The 10570-nt window shown below is 38.2% G+C and overlaps 1 long non-coding RNA gene across 2 annotated transcripts; it reads right to left on the reverse strand.

The window, feature by feature from the left end:
• Positions 1–387: 387 nt before the first annotated feature.
• LOC120395833 lies at positions 388–6364 on the reverse strand. 2 transcript variants are annotated; one of them, XR_005592839.1, is made up of 4 exons: positions 6078–6364; positions 5783–5831; positions 4277–4381; positions 388–1204 (listed from the first exon to the last, which is right to left on the reverse strand). It is a non-coding gene; the product is annotated as an uncharacterized LOC120395833 (long non-coding RNA). The 2 variants fall into 2 exon arrangements; XR_005592840.1 differs by having other exon boundaries at positions 388–1511.
• Positions 6365–10570: the final 4206 nt, after the last annotated feature.

Consider the following 10570-nt stretch of genomic DNA (forward strand, 5'->3'; position numbering starts at 1 on the left):
CCCTAAAAGTATGGATTTGGGTGCCTAACTTTAAGTTTGAAAAGGTTGACATGTGTGGAAGAAGGCTAGGACATCCTGAAAGACACCACACAATGGAATACTGTAATTTTTTTTTCCAGAAAAGTAAATAGAGATTGTCAAACGTAGAAAAAGAATTTTGTGAAAATTGTGAAGTTGTTCTCATTTGACAGGATTCAAAATGGACTAGCTTTTGGTGTTTTTGAAATATTTCATCAGTAAATCGATTCCCTCTCGTCTCCCATTTTTCAGGTTCTCTTCCTTTATTCCTCACCCCTCCAGTCATTTTCAAAATAAAACCTCAATTTTCAAATATGATTTGGGAGGCGGGGGGAGAAAGCAAGACAGGAGAGAAGGTGGTACGGGAAAAGAAAAATTAACAAAACCAAAAAGACAGTGAGCATTTTCATTAAAAAATGTATAGACATGTACGATATGTTGCTAAAAAAATTCTATTTTCAGAAAACACCATTTTTTCACAAAAATCTTGGTGGTTGAAAAATTGCGACCAGTTCTAGTAAATAAGCAGCTACAATAAAAGGAAATTTCTCAGACTTTTTCCAGGACACTATTTGTTCTTTGTTTGTCAAATCTGTAAGCTTGAACACACATAAGGAAAAGAGCAGATTCTCCCCTGTTCTGAGGGTATGGCTCTGCCAGGCTGTCACCAAGGACTCCCTGATCAGGATCACTTGCCTCTTGTCCTTTTCAGTACTTTCCGTTTCTTCACTGATCATTCCATTATCTACCAGGATGTTTCTAGGTCAAAAATTTTAGGTGGTGCTGTAGCTTTACATATGTTCATTAAGTAAGAATGCTTTTCAGTGCTGTGTCATGGCTGAAGGCTGTATTTTTCCTTCTGCTTTAGTGCCTACTTCAGGAACGTGTACTACAAGTTGGGCACTGGAATGATCATCTCCCACAACAAGTGGGCCCTTCACATGGAATAGCTATCCCATTAAATTAGCATTGGTGACCTATGCACAGAATTGAGATGGATACACATTTTATTTTCTCTTCTTCTGAGTGGGGCTCCAGCTGTCCCAGTATTACCTTGACCAGGGTGTCTAGTTGTATGTCTCCAAACACACGCTTCAATTCCGTCCTATATGCCTCCATCTTCTTACTCTTTGTCTATTCCATCTGGAATTTTCACTTGCCAGAGACTTCAGCTCAAGCCCTCATCCTTTGGTAGAAACGAAGACATTCTACATGTCTCACATAAAACTGCCTTTGATCCTTGATAACCAGTCTATATTTAAGCTTATGCTTCTTAACTGAAGTAGTGGCCCTTCACTGGTTGAAACTTATGGTCTAGGCACCATACTCTCTTCAAAATGCCTGTCTGCAGTCTTTTCTCCACCGTTCAGCTAGGCTTCTTGAATGTCAGCAATTATACTGGCTCAATTGCACTGTTCATTAACAATGACCCACAAAGCTCATCTTTTCTCCCACTCCCCATGTAAGACTTCCAAGGCAATCTCATAAAAGTTCTAGCAACACACAGAATATAGGATGTTATTGTACAAAACCACAGTACCATAACAGATGACTACATTTATTTCATACTAGCATGATTCCATAGCAGTTGTAATGCTGACTTTAACTATCTTTATGATAGCCATCAAATGATTCATTGTGCAGACACTTATGACAAGAAGAAAGAATGCATGGACAGCAATGCATTTTCAATTAAAACACATGGTATCATGAGATGGTTCTCCCTGCTACAAAGATATGAGATTTATTGTGCCATTGACACATGATGGATTTATAGGGGTAACTCCCATTAAAGCAAACATTTCTATATATTTTATTATTACCAAGACATTCTGATTTATACCATATCAATCATAAATCTAAGTTAAATTAAATCTAACACTACAATTGTAGCTTTTAAATGTCAGAACTAAGTTATTCTTTATTAGTTATATTGTATACAACATGAAACAACAAAAGACATGTTGAAGTTTTCATCTGTTTCTCTTGCAGTATTTATAGAGAATGATAAACAATCATGATTACTTTATCTTGCAGTGAGAGGTGTACAGAAAAGGGAAGGAAGCCATATACTGCTTAACTGATTCATAGTGAAGGCTTTATTCATTTTCATTTTATATCAGCTTGCACTATTTGCCATTATCAAATCCAATTTAGATAGTCCAATGCAGTTCAAATACAATTGATCCTCACCAATTTGCACTAGTGGCAGACTGACTCATTACAATTTGCTGAATTTTGTGAATTCTCATACACAAAAAGCAATGGTTATATACCACAAAATATACTTTGATCATTTTACAATTATAGTTTAGTTTATTGATAATACTTCATAGTGTACAGTACTAGGTGCACATAGCATAGCAAAAACTCTGTAATATGAATCTTTAACTACAGCACTCTTAGTTACTGCTCTTCTTACATTATAAATTATGCTTAATTTTTGTGACTACTTACTATAATAGAATAACCTACTAGAATTTTACATTCCTGACACGAATATAAATATATATTTCCATTTTCTCATCTACACATGTTGGTACCAGACTGAATTAATGATTTCAGCAAAGCACTTAAACATGTGCTCAACATGAATCCCGCAAGTAGTCCCATTTGCTTTGAAATAGGGCTACTAAAGTACTTAAAGCATTCATGTGCTTACCTGCTTTGCTAAATCAGGATCACAATACTCATCTTATTTAGCTAATTTCCCTTTTCCTATAAGCTACAGGTTAAATGCTCCCTTTGGGGTGGAGGTGATTGGCAAACTGCTGACTCAAAAGGTGGCCAGGGTTAGCCTGGCTATCCCATGAAAATAATTGAGAGAACTCTTCTCTACAACATAACTCTTCCTAAGTTCTAGATTTGTTTGTTTTAATATTTTTATGTGGGTTAATTTTTAGTAATTATGTTAGAACCATGTATTCTACAGAATTATCACAGGTGTAGGATATTAATTACATATATTACGATAGCACCAAGAAGCCCCACTTATGAAGCAGGATCTGATGGTATTAGGCACTCCATCAACAAAAAGATTGTAAGCTTTTTGAGGTAAGGACAATCAAAAGGCTTCTCTACATGGGAAGTTATCCTGGTACAATTATACTAGTACAGTTAAATTACTTTAACTTTCCATGTGCACCTCTTACTCTGGAATAAGACTGGATTTTTTTCAGCTTAGTTTCAAAGCAACATAAACTAAACAAAAAGAAGGCCCTCTTAGATGAGAATAAGAGTATCCATGTGGGAGTTATATGGGTATAACTAGAGTGATATAAATTCACACCTTACATTACAAATTGCCCTAAATAAAACATGTTCAAGCAACAGGTCTGTACCTTCTTTCAGCCTTCAGCCTTCTAGTCAGATCATTTGGTCCCAGGGAATAGTTTCTATAGGCACTGAAGACCTAGGGGTAGTCTTGTGGAAAGCTATATGCTTTATTCCATTTTTTTTAACTAATCAGAATTCACTGCTAATTACTCTAATTTCCCCCCTTATTATAATACACAAAAAGATTCCATGCAGCACCTCTACTATGACTGCTTATTTTTAGATATTTGTTGATTTGGTATTTTATTAGTAACCTTATCGTGGAAGATCAGTGATGTTATTTTATTACTGAGTACTACATGTATTTGGAATCTCTTCACTGATTTTTTTATTGAACTGTCATCTGTGTGTATTAGTACACATTTTTATTTTTGTTTAAAAAGATTAAAATACTATATTTAACTAAAAGATTAACACCACTTCTGGACAGTTTGAGGACAAACATCTTTGAAGTTCCTCTATCTCACGTCTAAAGCTTTTGACTCTGCACAAACTTTAAAAGTACTAATAAGACTCCTAGAACATCTAGAAATTGAAACTTCCTATTGTAACTGAAATTTGTCTATTTTAGTTAAAAGAAGTCATATTTGGTTTAGGAAAGATGACAGTACGACCAATGTGAGACCATGTACTTATTTAAGAAATCAAGTTATTTAAAGTATACCGTGTTCAAATTCTTTATAGCTAAAATAAACTGGGGAAAGACTTTGAAATACCCCCTTTCCCTCACAACCACCTCAGATCATTTTTTCTACTTTAGTTATTGCATATGATTTTTTTGCCATCTGGATTAGGATCTTGATTTGAATGCTTCAGATAACTCAAATGAAATTTGGTCTAAAAATATCTAAAGAATCAGTAATATCAGGATGCAGTAAATATTCAGAGTATCACAGGCAGTTAGATTAATCATGTCACATACCTGTGGTTTTTCAGGTTCCTGTGCTTAGTCATGTGTACTCTCTCTTCATTTTCTTAGAGAATAGAAACTTCTGTCAGTTTTTGTTCTTGGCTTCTACACTGCCACCTGTAGTTATATAGGAGAAATTAGTCATGTATTATCCTGTAAATCCTACCATCACAAAATATTTCATCTAGTTTATTTTACTACACAACCATACTAGTAAAATGTTCCCATCTGTACCAGGACAGTTAAAATACTTATATTGTTTTATGTGTAAACTTCTTGGTAAGGAAATACACAATTCCAACATTATTGAATTCAATAGAATATTTAAAGACTCTTTTAAAAAAAAACCACCTTGTATCCCACCAGCTACTTCTGTGTTGTTTAATAGCTACTTTATAACCCTGAAAGGCAATACTATAACTTTTTCAGGCACAGAGAAATATCTGTACTTAGTTTTCTATCCCAACTTCCATTTAAACATCACCATTTTACAAAAATGTACTTTTCATGGATAACTTGGTTAACTCATATAATTCGTAATGATATGCACAAAAATTAATGATGACAACATGAAATAATTAGATGTCTTATTGAAAATAAATTAGGTTGAACCCTGTAATTTTCTTATTGCATAAAAAAGTCAATTTTAAATTTACTGTAATAAATTAGAAAATAACTTTTACTCCAAAATGCCACATTCTCCAGATTCAAGCATTTACACACCAGTCAAACAAAAATGCATGCTGGGTATTCAAAGACCTCAGTCATCATATATTCTGGGCGGAAAGGAATATTTTACTCGTAAAAGCAAACATCTATTTGTATTCAGCATATTTGTTTCATTCAGCAACTGAGTGAGTTAAGGGGAAATCATCTTTTGAAAGATGATGGTTTTTTGCATGTGCACACTCTCTCTTGGCTCCACTTATTAATTTTTGATATTTTGTCTACAAGTAACTGTAGGAGCCCTCTCTCTAGTGCTTCTCTACCTGGAAAAATGCTATCAAGTCATTAACTATCTGAAACGAAATCATTTCCTCATGCCACTGCGAGCACATGCATGACAACGGCTGTCCTCATATTTGAAATCTGAAATCAAAAGCTTTGTGTGTTGCATATGATCAAAACATCTAAACAAAATCACAAACCTGAAGAGAAACATATTTATCCCAGAGATTAAACATGATTTGCCAGCAAATTTCTCTAAAACAAAAAAGACTGATGGTGCTTTATTGTGTTGTGCAGAGCATATGACGAAAAGCCAGGTAAATCCTTGACTGCACCTAAGCTCTGCCTCGCTAGAAGTTACTAGCCAAAATTTCACCTAAAAGGGAATTGCGCTTTCCACACTGCTCACTAAAAACGTCAATCGTTCCCCTGTCAAAACGTACACATGCAGCCACCTTCGGCACCCTCGCTGCACAGCTTGGCTATTATCAATTCCCTAATGCAAGTAGGATAAATAACTAAATGACAAGTAAGCAATGCAAGGAAACTACTCCAATCTATGTAACTCACACACACACGTTGTCTGGAAGGCACATACACATGGGATGAATCTGAAGATCTAAAAAAGATTTAACTGAAATTACGAGATGATGCGTCTCTCTCACATACACACACCCCTATTTCCAGCTGGGAACAGACACGCTCAGCACTAGGTGACCCTGTGTCTGAGCCCCCACCCCGGGAGAAAGGGGAGGGTCACGCGTGCAACCAGAGACCCGCCAAAGGGCTGGGGGACGCTGGAGCCACGCGGCTGCCTTGCAGCAGCAGCCGCCGCCGCCGCGCCCCAGGGCAGGGGGCTGCCCACCTGCGCACGCCCGGGCTCCTCGCTGCTTCCCGGTGCCGCAGGATGAAGCGGCGGCGACTCCTTGCAGCGCGGGCTCCCTGCTGCCGCCGCCGCCGCTGCCTTTCCCCCTCCCCGCGCCACACAGCCAGGGGGAGCAGCTCGCTCCGGGGGCCGCGGCTCCACCCTCCGGCCGCTTGGGATTCCTAGGGAGGGAGGGACGGCGGCGGCGGCTCTGCCCCTGGCCCGGCTCGCTGGCACGTTCCCCCGCGGCAGCGGCTGCTGTTGCTGCCCGGCTCCGCTCCCAGCAGCGGCGGCGGAGCCCCAGCGACTCTATAGCGAGCAGCACCTACCCGCCTGCTCCTCCCCCACCTCCTCTCCCTCTCGCCGGCCTCCCCCTCCCCTGCATCACATGGCCCAGTCCCTGCTCCGGCGCCTCCGCCACGGCTTGGGGCGCAGCCCGCTCGCCAGCCCGGCTGCTGCTGCCGCCCCCGCCACCCAACCTGCCACACTCAGGGTCACCTGACTCACTGCTGCGCGCCTCTTCCCCTTCCTCGCCCGCGCCCTGCGGCCAGCCCACCTGCCCGCGCCCACGCAGCCACCCACAGCCCTGCTGCGGGGAGACTCACCCCCCCCCAGCCCCCGAAACACTTTCCTCGCAGCACAGCTACTCCCCCCTCCCACCACACCACCACCACCCCGCAAAGGGGCACTGAGAGCAGCGGAGATTGTCCCTGCCAGAGCAGAGGAAGTTGAGCTCTGGGAGCTCCCCAGTACAGGTACTGGTGTCTTTTCACTGACCAGGCAGAAGATAAGTGGTCGTTGGCTCCCTGTGTCTGTTGGCCAGCAGCACAGCCGCTCTCGGGCTCGACAGACAAGGCAAACGAATCCAAAAGATGAAATAAGTTAAATGTATACATTAACTCCCCATCTTGCTATCCTCAGAGATCTTTAGATCATTAAAGCAACAACGAAAACCCGACAGGAACCGCTGAGTTTTGGAAGGCACTTCAGGACCTGGGAATGCATGTCTGAAATGTAATTAAAAGAAACAAGTGGACTTAGCCCATTTTTTTTTTAAATCATGTACATAGCTTTTAGGAACATGCTCAAAGTCCAGTGTTTGATTACATTCAGGCATCTGATGGTGGAAGATGCCATAGCTGCAAGTCATCAGATTTTACACAATGTTTACCCACTTAACTAAATGGACTTTTTTTTTTAACATTTGGAAACAAATCTAGAAAAAAATTACTGTAATTATAGCTAGAGAATGGAGGAGAACCTCAGTTAGGGTAAATTTTCATACTTTATACACTGGCTCAGGATCTGCCCTTCTGCCTTATTAAATAATAATTCACTAATTTGGTTTTTGTATGTTGTTTAAAATTTTGGAAATAAATGATGTATTTATTTTAGTTAAATTATTTGTCTTTGTTTCCTATAGATCAGATTTCATCCACTGTGAAATTGACTTCAAAATAATATATTTGTATGACCCAGCAGTCCAAGTGGGTTACAAGAATTCTTTTTACTGCATTATTATAGGTTTGTACTGACTGATATGGAATTCTATTTTTTGGCTTTATAAAATAAAAATCCATGATTTTAATACCCGTCCCAACTATACATTCAAGTTTTGCAAGGGCAGGGTTTTTTGTTTGATGAAATTATGTTTTACCAACCTTTTACTCTAATCCTGTATTTTAGGATTTATATTTTTTAAAACCAATGTATCTGAAAACAAAAATCCATACATTCTTACAAATCAAGCTACAGTCTATTTATACTGTGAAGCACGCTAAAACAATCACTGTTAACCCTCTGACCCTTGTCTAGTCTGAACAGTCACCTAGTTTTTGGGTACTCTTTAGCCTGAGAAGTGAACTCCAAAAATTGCTGTTAACCTGGTGATTCTAAAAAATATGAATACTACATAAGTAGTATTTATTTATCAAAGACTAAATGTAGCATGTGCATAAAATACTTCTTAATATGGAATGTAGAAATTTCATTTATTTGAAAGCCATTTTAAAAAACCTTGGCTTCATAAAACTAGAATCTTTTCTATTATCTTTCAAACATTTATCCATAGATACAAATAAATATTGGTATAGTGTAAACACATATTTGTTTCCTTTAAAAAAACAAGCTGTAAGCTTATCTACAGCACGTTTTAAATGGGAAAAGATCAAAGCCAAATAAAGCATCTTTACAAGGAAAATATTTGAATAGGCTTATTGAGAAAAGGACAGTAACTGATTTGTACACTTTGAAATAACATTTCTACCCTATCCTACCAGGCAAATCCTTTTGGTCTTTCATTCTCAGGATGCAACAACCTGACTGTTTAATGGTACAATATTTTAGAAGAAGATAATGACCATCATTCAGTTTTGAGTTTATAATTCTGCTTACAAAGGTAATTGTTTCAAAATATATCATAATTTTAAAATTCAAATAAATAATAAAAACCCTGAAGGGGCTTGACTTTAGACTTAAAGTTTGACCTCTTGTCAATGTATCTACATAAAATTATAATACCATCCAATGTGTCCCAAATAGGACAGGTTTTCCAATTTTCCTCTCCAACTGAATTTTTACTAAAATCTCATTGTGTTGTTACATTTCCTTATTAACTAATGAGTACCATTTGGAAATGCAATAATTACCTGGAGTTGGGTCTGTTAGTGTCTTCATTTTGTCTTGTTGAGCTGCATCTCTTTAACCAAAAGCTATAGAGTAGGGACAATACAGATGTGCCTCCAATCCAGAAGTATTAGGCCATTTTCCATTCAGTCCACAATATATATATATATTGCTTTGTCTGGAAGTGTCATAGTTCTAACTGCTACAAATGCAGTGAATCTGTAAAAGCAAGTTCTTTCACTGAATCATGTTGTCTGCCCAGGTTTTATCTTCCTTATAAAAAGTCAACAATTGTTCAGGTCTTACATGAAGCCTCCCTAAAAATCTAGATATTTTAAGTGAAACCAGGTGGAGGTTCCATCTTTATTCTGATTCTTAAATACAGTAAACAAGCATTTAGCCACTTCATTACTAATCCAACACTACCCTATTTGCCTGGAGTTCTTGAGCTGCAGAAAATTGTATAAAATCAGGTCTGTGCAAAGAATATCATGTTTCTTTCAGATAGCATTGCTTCTTCTTACCAGCATTTCAGATTTGAAAGAAAGAATTATGTTGCTAAAATAATTCAGAACTAAAATGAGAAGTCAAATAAAATACCATTCTTCTTCTAAATCTGGGAGGGAGTCATAGTGTAGGCAAAAACAAAAACCAAGTAGTTAATTCCACTTTCTTCATATTTGCACCAAAAAAAGGCTCCTTTCTGCTTTCACCAATCCTACCAGAATCTATGCTGCAATTGTTTAGTTGCTTCAGTGGTGAGAATTTTCAGTTTTCCAGATAATGAGTTGTGATTCAACACTCCTACTGATATAATGTCTCCACCTCAGCATCCATTTACTTTGTACAGTGTTAAATCAGGACTGTAATTCCTTCCCCCAGAACCTATTCAGTGCAACCAACCCAGTGATTCCTTGTCTAGTCTGTTGCAGCATTCACCTTGTTTTCAGTTTCTCTTCTTCAGTCTCACATATTAATATCTGATCCACAACCAATCTCTAGGAATTAGAGGAATTGGCCCAAAGAATGTTATCATCTCAAAGACTGTTTAAGCTAATTTGCTCTTCATTTTGACTTTTACTACAATCCCCACTTTTCTTACTGAGAAACTCTATCCCAGTTCTTGCCCATGTGGAGACAGATGCAGTTAGACCTTCTTTTCTTTTTTTTTTTTTAATTAGGTTGGTTTTGGCTTTCCTAGATTGATTTCCTTTTCCAGTCGCCCTCTATAGGCTAATTTTGCTTACTTCCCAAAAATATTGAGGATTCCGAACATCTTAAATCTGTCCCTCTTCCTCTTCTCTCCAGCTTGGACAGCCTTCTCATTTTTCAGCCAAGCCTCAACAATATCAGTGTCTCCAGTCATTCTATTTTTCCTTTCCTGTTTCCTCAGTTCCTGCTTCAATTGTCACTTGCTGCCTCTGTCTGTACCTCCAGATAAATATACCTAGCAGGATATTTGCTGTCTGCCATGTATATTATACCTCTCAGCCTTTACTTTAGACCTTTTATTTCCTACAGTTCTCATTCCAAAATACAAAGGGCTCTGATTCCCCAAATACGTGTGCAGCAAATTATAATTACATGTAGAATTTAGAAATTACTACTAAGAAATTATTTGCTGCTTTCTTTACCCCAAAGTCCAGCAGAAGTTCTGCATCCCAAATTCCTGTACAAGTTCCTAAGCACATGTAATGAGACAAACTCCACACCATTTAAGTCAGTTTAAACCACTGAAAGCAGAATTTGGCACAATAAAGTTAAACAAAGACTGGGGAAAGATAGTGATGCCCATTAATTTTTAGAACTATTTGAAGAGCTTACACACCAAAGACAAAGAGAATTTTAGGGCACCGTATGGAAGTATA

Source organism: Mauremys reevesii, linkage group 1 (genome assembly GCF_016161935.1).
Source record: "Mauremys reevesii isolate NIE-2019 linkage group 1, ASM1616193v1, whole genome shotgun sequence".
Lineage (NCBI taxonomy): Eukaryota > Metazoa > Chordata > Testudines > Geoemydidae > Mauremys > Mauremys reevesii.